Here is a 10,165-nt window from a genome sequence, read left to right as displayed (position 1 = left end):
AAAGAGTGTATCTGTCCTCTCCTATCTCCTCACACACATGGGCAGACCCACCTATGGTTGAGAGGGGGCAATTGTACTCTCTTGTCCTCTCCTATCTCCTCACACACATGGTTGAACCCACGTATGGCTGAGAGAAGGCAATTGTCCTCTCCTATCTCCTCACACACATCGGCACGTATGGCTGAGAGGGGGCAGTTGTCCCCCTGGGATTTTGTCATTTACAGCCCTTTTGGGGCAGCGTTTGGAGGGCATCACGGCTAAGGAGCGTGAATCTCTTTTGTTTGTATTCTCCGACGCTGGTACTTATATGAATAAGCAGAAGGAAACACGGTGGTGGGTTGAACCCTGAGGCCCGTGTTCCTTCATATACATGTGAAGGGGTTGCCCCTCTCCTCTCTCGTGATCCTTTCATTCATGTGTCTTGTCCTAAAGCCCGATCATTCGTGTGTCTTGTCCTAAATCCCCTCTCCTCTCATGCGATCCTCACTGGGTTGCCTCTCTCGCAATATTTGCCCTAAATCCCCTCTTTATTTATCTCTCTCTCTTGATTATCATGGATAGTGTTGTGACTCTCTCTCTCTCACTCACTTGTTTGAGTTAATTGCTGCAGTAAGTTCTCCTCTCCATCTCCTTTCTCTGCTTCGTGGATCTGTTGGATCATTTGATCTATGTGTGGTGATTCTTCTTCGTGCAGTACTTTTTTATTGAAGTTCATTTGAGCTATGGTTTCTCTGTTTGGTGGTTCCTTTGTGAGGTGATTCCTCTTCGTGTTGGGCAATCTTTACTTTAACTATGTTGTTTTTTTTTATTTAGGAAGTGATCATGTGTCTGAGATTTTTTGTGGCTTCTTCTTTGAAGCGGTTTCTCTATGCGGTGGTTCTTCTTCGTGCTAGGTAATCTTTACCCTAACTATGGTGTAGCTTTTGATTTTGCTAATGACTTTATGCCTGAGAAATCGTGTGTTCCTCTTCGTGTTGGATAATGTCAACCTTGTGGTTCTATGAGCTTAAGAATTTTGTGGTTTCTTATTTGACAAATGCTTATGTTTTGTTGGTTTTCGACTGATATTGAATTTTGGGATTTTTGGGAATTCCACATGCAATAACTTAGAAGTGGGTGTTGGTTTTCAATTGACGTTGGATTTTGGTTTTATGTTTTATCTTTTATGTTCTTAATTTAGGGTGAAAATGCGTGCAAAGGTGTGCCTTTCGTTTGATGATAAATTATGGTTTTCTGTTTGCTCAATCACCATAGCTTTGGTTGATGATAAAGTGGTGTTGATAAGGTGGATGTGGAGATGCATGTGTTCGTGTTAAAGGATGTAGGGTGGTTGGTGTGTGGATGTGGAGGTGGAGGTGGTGGTGTAGGGTGGTTGATGTGTCGATGTGTATGTGTTGGTGGATGTGGTGAAGTGGTGATGCTTGGAGTGGTTGTGGAGGTGTTGGTGTGGTGAATGTGTTGGTGTGTGGTTGAGGAGGTGGTGTTGTGTGGTGGTTGGTGTGTAGAGGTGGTGGTGTGTGGAGGTGTTTCAGTGTTATGGTTTTTTAGGTTCTTTTGGATGTCATGTTTTGGTGATATACATATATAACATACACGAGGTTGGTATTACATGGGTTAAAGGCAACCAAGTACTCTTTTTTTATAAGGTTTGTTGTCTTCTTGTAGTAACATATTAGTTGGTTTGTATACTGAGTTCTCTGAGATCTCACTACTGGATAAAATTTTAATTAATTCCTTATGTTATTAATTTTTAGTTGTATTATATCTAAAGGTGTGTGTTTTTAAGCCTTCATGAAAAATGAGCTCGAGGATTTTTGTACCTCTGGAGGATTGCACTGCTAATGCACACTACAATGTTTTTTGCTTACTTTATGACAATCACATAGCTACGAGAGATCGTTTTACAGGTGCACAAGGAGGATTACAAAAAACTATGACTATTTTAGGTGGGTCGATGGGTTGGAAGGTTCAATCACCAAGAATGATTGGGCATGGAGAGTTTCACTAGAGGACAGCTTATCTCGTGAAATACACCATCTGCATTTTAAACCTAATGTTATCATATTATTAATTTTTATTTTAATAATCTTTTTTTTAATATTAGTAGTTATGTTACTCAATGTTTAGTGAGTTGTATATCTTTATTTTATAATATTCAACACTGGATATTTGCTTTCAAGTTTATAATGTACTGGTATGAACTGTTATGTTGCAAATAATAGTCATTTGTCCATAAACAACTACAACACGGCTGTTTTTAAACTGCAAAAAATAAACATACAACCAAATGATCCATAATAGTTTTGTGTAGTAGCTTTCTGGCACAACTGCTCCGCAGCAACTAGGGCTGTCAAAATAGCTCGTTGTTCACGAACTCTGCTTGAATTATAAATGAGTCGACACGAAAAGCTCCTAGTTTGCCTGTGTTCGGCTCATTTTAGCTCGAAATAAAAGAATCAAATAATTATTTATATAATAATATATTATTAATATTAAAATATATTATGTATTTTTATATCTAAGCTTAAATCATAACAACTCATGTGGTAGTGTGGTTATGTGTCTTATTTTGCATAGATTTGGTCCATATTTGAATCCATCACTTTACATTTATTTTTTCAATTGATTTTAACGAGCCAATTTTGAGTCAAACACGAGCACACTGTTCACGAGCCAATTTTGAATGCGAGCCGATTTCGAGCTCAAGAAATTTTGAACGAACTGAAAACGAGCCAACCCTGAGCTTACTCAAGCTCAATTCGTTTATAGCCCTAACAACAGCTTATTAATAAGTCGCAGCTGCCCCAAACAAACCCTTAGTTAATAATGGGAGTTACTCAATCATTTGCCCCCTGCCTCGTTCACATGTTCAACCAACTCATTACAATTTTTTTTCACTTTAATTCAAAATTGTCAGAACTAAATTTATGAAAATTAATAATATTATATTATCTAGTTATCAAACTAAGGTCTCATTTGGGGCTTCTTTTTTGACATAGTACATTTTGAAAACGCCAGATGAAGCGTTTGGAAATAGCTTAACAGTGGTGTTTTTAATTAATTTATGTTAAACACTAGCCACAGTTTAGACCACGCAACACATATTTCTTCGCGATTTTATTATCTTGTTGCCCTCCATCCTACACTACTCCTCTCTCTGATGTTTCTTTTGGCCTAGGTAACACCTCTCTCAATCACTCCTCCCTCTCGCACCTCTCTCCGGTGGCGACATGTTGCCTTTCTCTTCTCTCTCATCCCTCTGATCTTCGGGTCTATCTGTTTCCTGTGCTCTCTAACCTCCCATGGCATCATCTATTAATTTTTGATGGAATGAATTTCTCTTTGCAATTGTGGCTTTCTCATTTGTGGTTTGAAGTGAGAATTTTGGATTTTGTTATTTGTGGTTTTCTATTTAAGATTACCAATTTGGATTTTACACTTTTTTGAGGTAAATTACAGTCCGGGCCAAGATCGATGCATTTACACTTGTTGCAATCAAACCATTATGAATGTGATAAAAATGACAAAGACAGAATGAGGTTTTATCTTTACTTTTGATGTTTGAGTGAGAATGTAGAAAATGGTTGTCGGGTTCCCTATATGTAATTGCCTCAAATGAAAAAATATGGGATGGGGTTTTATATTTACCTTTGATGTTTGAGTGAGAATTTAAAAAATGACTGAAAAATGCTGCTTAATTTTTTGTTAACAATGTTTCAGGTGCTCTGTATGTAATTGCTTCAAATAAATAATATGACATGAGATTTTATCATTACCTTCGATATTTGGGTGAGAATTTGAAAAAAGGATGAAAGAGCATGTATGATTTTTAGGTAGCAATGTTTATGTAAGTCCCTCAAAAGAAAATATGGGATGGGGTTTTATGTTTACCTTTGATGTTTGAGTGAGAATTTGAAAATTGGTTGAAAGAGGGTGCTTGATTTGTTGATAGCAATGTTTTGTGTGCTTTGTATGTAATTGCTTCAAATGAAAAATATGATATGGGGTTTTATCATTACCTTCAATGTTTGAGTGAGAATTTGAAAAATGGATGAACGTGCATGCTTGATTTGTAGATATCAATGTATTGGGTAAATTACATATGGGCACCCAAAACTGATGCATTTACACTTACTAAAATCAAACAATTGTGAATTTGTTCAAATTGAAAAATACGGAATGAGGTTTTATCATTACCTTCAATGTTTGAGTAAGATTCTGAAAAATGGATGAAAGAGCATGATTGATTTGTAGACAGCAATGTTTTGGGTAAATTACATACAAGACACTCAAAATTGATGCATTTACACTTGCCACAATCAAACCATTATTAATTTGTTAAAAATAAAAAATATGGGATGAGTTTTATCTTTACCTTTGATGTTTGAGTGAGAATTTGGAAAATTGATTGAAATAGTGTGCTTGATTTGTTGATAGCAATGTTTTGGGTGTCTTGTATGTTGTCGGGTGGTAGAGTGGTGTGGATGTTGTGGTTTGTGGTGTGGAGGTGGAGGTGGTAGTGTGTGGTGTGGAGGTGGTGTGCAGTTTGTTTAGGGTTTAGGGTGATGATGATATTATAACATTGTTATTTCTCTTTGAGTTGTGTTGAATATTATTTATGGAAGATATTTATGTTGATTAATTCTTTTTATGTTAGTAATACAATGGTCAAGAAAAATGGAGTAGATTCATCTACTATGTAGGATAAAGATACAAAGATAATATTTTACGACATTGTCTAAAGGAGGTTGAATTAGGAAACATGCTAACAACTTATTTCAACAAGGAGGGTTGGAAAAATACTATTAAAATATTCAAGGAAAGTACAAAAATGGAGTATGATAGGTTATGATTAAAAAACAAATGAGATCAACTTAAAAAGGATTGAGAAATATAGAAAGAATTGAAGCGAGGATCCACGGGCTTGGGTTGGGATTCAATGAAAGGAACAATTGATGTTTCGGAGAAATGATGGGCAGAGAGATTAGAGGTGAGCATTTATGAAATTTCCACTGATTTTATCAAGTTTTCAATTTTTTCAGATACATCAACATATCTTATGACTTAGTATGTGATGTCAACTACAAAAAAGTATAAATACAGTGGCATCGATTCTAAGCTAGAAGAAAAGTTAGACCGTATGTTTGGTGGTTTCGTGTCAACGGGCAATAATGTATGCGCCCATAGTGAGACAGGGTTTAGTGACATCATTGAAAACTTGGACGCTGAACAAATAAATGATTCCAATGAAGGCCCTAGCCCAAACCATAATGTAGTGGAATCCACCAGCTGATAAAAGCATACTAGAGTTGAGGAAAAAAAAAGATGGTGCAGCTTTCATTATAAGTCATATTTCAAATTTGGTGGCTTCATGCACCAATAAACTTGGCCCATCAAAAGCAACATCCATTCATCAGGTTATTCGAATTATGAAGGCAACTTCAAAAATTTATGAGGACATGTCATTGTATTTGTTCTCTATGAAGTTGCTTGAAGACCCAACCTACAGAGAGTTTTTCTTGACGATGACCCCTGACCATAGGATTCCACCATCGAAAGTGATCGGACATGGAGAGTTCCCTTGGAGAACGACTTATCTCGTGACATGCACCAGATGCATTTTAAAAATAATATTATCATATTTTTAATTGTTATTTTAGTAGTTCTTTATTTAATTGGGATAGTCGTGCTACTCACAATTTAGTGAAGTGTATTTTTTTTTATTTTGCAATGTTTGAACTTGACATTTGCTTTCAAATATGTAATATGATAGTATGAACATTTATGTTGAAAGTAGCTTTACAATACATGAGCAGAATGATCATTTGTCCAAAAACTGCTGCAACACAGTTGTTTTAAAATGACAAAAACAAACAGATAACAAGCTTATTTGCAACACTTTATGTGCAATAGCTTTCTGTCACGGCTACTGCGCACTAGCTTTTAAATAAGCTGAAATTGCCTCAAACAGACCCTCTGTCCACACACAAAGTTCAAAAATGGTTCCACACATATCTATGCTTTTCTATTTAACCAAGACTAAAAATTTATGATTTTAAGATATGAGACTAAATGGTAAAAGCACACCCATGACACCTTTCCACTCCACGATAAAGCTTTAGATAATTAGATTAAGGGTTTATTTAAGATAGCTGTGGTTTTTTAAATAAGCAGCTGTAAAACTGTTGAAGAAGAAATTGTTGTTCAAAGAGTTGTTGCGGCTATTACAAATCATTTTTTTTTTAAATTAGACTGTTGATTTTTAGCAGTCACCGCAGGTAGCCAGATCTGGTGGAAAACACAACTTTCAACTGTAGATTTTTGAGAATGCAGACAAAAAATAGTTTAGACAAACAGAAAATACTATAGTGCCCCCTCCCCCCGTATTGCATATCCGACACTTACATTCTATTATTTTCACATTTATACATCCCAAAATCATTCATATCACATAAAAATTATCACAATTTTAATTTTTAAAAAATAAAATATACTTTTTATGCATATTTAAGTGATATGTATGATAAAATTAGAGTTTAGATGTTAAATATGTAAATACATATGAATTAAATGGTATATGTATGTAACTCATTCTAAATAACATAAAAATAAGAAAACCACCAGCTCAAAGTTTTTTCCTTTTTGGCTAGCATAGGGATTTAAACAAATTCATGAATCGAATATATTCTGTTTAAAAAATATTAAATCACTTTCAAGCTATAATATCTAAGAAAATGATTATAAAATTGATAATACATATTATATAATAAAATAAAATTATAATTTTTTTATTAGGATATTCTTATTAATTTTTTATTAAAATTTAAATAAAAAATAATTTCAATTCTAGATTAAAAAAAAAGTTTGATCCTATTTTTGAAATTATTAATTTATGCCCCATTTCAAAAAAAAATTTATGGCTCCTTTCCCTGCTCTTAGGACACACTGCTCACTCTGAACTTCCACTTGGCCTCGCTCGCCTCTTTAGCACGTTTGCTTAAGACTCGCTTTGCTGGGTTTCGCTCCGCTCAACCTCTCTAGCATGCCCATACATTGAATTCTTTTTCTTGCTATTAAACTCATAATGATTTATACTTGGTTATTTTTTCCCATAAATGACTTTTTATTTGATTACTTAAGATGTTGACATGCCAAAATTTTACCCTTTTCAAAATCTAGAAGCTGAAATATATATTTTGTTATCTAAATAGTAAAATGTGACGAGCATTAAATTTATTTAAATTTATGGCTTCCACATTCAACTTTTCTTCTGAGCTTTCCATCGCACATACAACTTTATTTCTAGAGCAAGGTAAAGGGACATTGAAGAAGATCATGAGATGAGAAAGTGGAGTTAATGGGAAGTGGTAAAATTAAAGTTTGAGGTTTCAGTTACTTGAACAACAATATATTCGGTGCTATGTATGTAGGAACCCCAAAAAGGAATTATATGTGTTGTTTGCAATGGATTAGGATTTGATTAGAAGTTACAAATACAGTGAATTTAAATTAGTAAATTTTGAGGTATTAAAATTTGAAAATTATTTAATATTAAAGGTGACAATTTATTAATTATGTAAAACTATATGATAATTTATTTTGAAGTTAAAATTTATTAGTTTAATGATGTAATTATTAAGATTAATAAAATTAAATCTAAATTTCATTATTTTTAATTATATTATTTAGTAATTAAAATTTTAGAGAGATAAATAATTTTTAATAAAATTGTCTAAAATAATAATAATTAATCAATAGTTTAAAACTATCAAATAGTTATTGATAATTATTCACTAAGTTAACTGATCTTTATGTAGAATTTAGTTAAATTAATGAAATATTAATTCATAATTTAAACATTAAACAACAAATCATAAATTAGTTGATTGTCAAAATTATACTAATTTTAATTAAATTTATTATCTTATAAATTGCATAAGTTAAAACACTAATTAGTTAGCATTTAGTATGGAATTACTTAAAACAATTCCAAGAAGGGAAAAAATTTGCGTTCGTAAGACGTACGCAGCGCTGCGTACGTCTTCGAGATTATAAGGGGGTTATACCCGTGTTATAACCCCTTGTAATCTTCATGTAACATAGTGTAACCTACCTGTAACCTACAAATAAGTTTCACGCTTCTGTTTTCATATATTAAGAACTTATTTGTGGGTTACAGGTTGGTTACACTAGCTTATATGGAGGTTACAAGGAGTTATAACGCGGATATAACCTCCTTATACCCTCGATATAACCTGAAAAATGTATGAAGCGCTGTGTATAAGCAAATTTTTTCCTCAAGTAGAGAGTGAAGGCTCTGACAATTTTGAAGGCGCTCAGCTAGGATTTCTTGGTCTTCCTTTTTTTTCTCTCTCTTAGGGAAGAATTCAAGAGATCTCTCTTCGTTTAGATCTCTAGTGTTTCATTTTAATTTTTTTGGGTATTTGCTCCTCTTTTTTAATGGAACTAGCTTCTTTCCCTCCTCTTCCCTCTGGTACTTCTCATTCTGTTCACGAGCCTGACCCCTCTCTTAATTAGAAAGGGTAGACTTCTTCACATGTTCCTTGTTCCTCTTCTTTCAATCTTTCTTATGTCCCTTCTAATAATATATCTTATTTCTCGAAACATGAAATCGAGGAAGGGTTGAGGAAGACTCTAAGTTGTGGAATCTTGATTTGGTGTTTATGCGCCTGAAACGTGGCCTTTCTATGGTAATTTGAGAATAAGCTATCAAAAAGATCTGGAAGCGTAATTGTGATATTGAAATTATTTCTCTTACAGAAGGATTCTTTCATTTTTTATTGTTTATATATTGAAGATATGGAGTATGCTCTTATGGGATGTCCTTGATTTGTTCATGCTAATCTTTTTATTTTTAATTAGTGGTCCCCTGACTTTAAACTCATAAAATAAGATTTTAAAGATGTTATTGTGTGGGTTAATTTTTTAATCTCCATTTCTTACGGCTAAGGGTTCCTAATTAATGTTTGTTAGGGTTATTATAGAGATGTTTATTAATTCTTTCCTTCATGACTATATTACTTTGGATATTAAAAGTAACAAAACTAATTTACATATTATTTATGATTGGAAATCGATTCCCTATAGAATTTGTTCTAACTTTGCCCATGACCCTTCTTTTTGCACCAAATCCTCTTTTTGTCTACCCACTATTATCCCTACCTTTAAAGGGAAATGTAGGAATAGAATTAACAATGTTCAACAAATTCAGGGAAGTGGAAGCAATCAACCCCCCTCTTTTGAACATATTGATAACATTCCTCCTGTTATCCCTTATGTTCCAGCTTCTATTTGAACACCACACCTGAGGTTTCTTCCAACAATTTTGATGTTTCATGTGGTGATGAAGATGTTGTGGAAGTGTGAATGATTTGAATATTACTGTTGTGAATTATTTGCATAATGATCCCTTTGTTGTTGTGGTCTCTTCGATAAATGATAATATTCATCTCCCTAAAGAAAATAACAAAAATATTTCCTTAAATATGGTAATAGTTTTTCTTTTAGTAGGGTATCTAATGACCATAACATTCATCCTTCTTCCTCTCCCTTTTTCTCCTCAAAAGCTAAAAATGGCAGACCTAAATAGTAATTTACATAGGGATATTACTATGAATTAATGTTTCTTTTTTCTATTTTAATATTATATCCCTACAATGTTGCTTGGAATGTGCGGGGACTTACAGTGAAGTCAATACAGACTAGAGGAATCACTTTAAGGATTATAAATTTGATTTTAATTTGTTTGTTAAAGATAAAACTATCTATTTCTTCTTTATATAATCCTATTTGTTGCAATAATTTATAAGTTTTTTTTAATGAAAAATGTTTCATAATTTGAATCTTTTTTATAAAGATAGAATTTGGCTAACATAGAATTATGATATTTTAGATTTTTATATTTTAGATATTGACTCTCATTTCATTCATGTGCATATTTCTCATTCGTCTGCTATTTTTTTATGTTGATAATAATGCTCTAGTTAGAAAAGATTTATTGAGTTATAATATTTCTATTGCTTAAAGTTTAAAACACTATCATTGTTGGGTTCCAAGTCACATATGTGAAAAGTGGAGGATTGCGTTAGGTAGTTGACAACCAACGTAAAATTTGTTGAAAAATCATGACATGAATTCTTTTGAT

This window comes from Phalaenopsis equestris, unplaced genomic scaffold (genome assembly GCF_001263595.1).
Source record: "Phalaenopsis equestris unplaced genomic scaffold, ASM126359v1 Scaffold000380, whole genome shotgun sequence".
Classification (NCBI taxonomy): Eukaryota; Viridiplantae; Streptophyta; class Magnoliopsida; order Asparagales; family Orchidaceae; genus Phalaenopsis; species Phalaenopsis equestris.
This window is presented reverse-complemented; position numbering follows the sequence as displayed.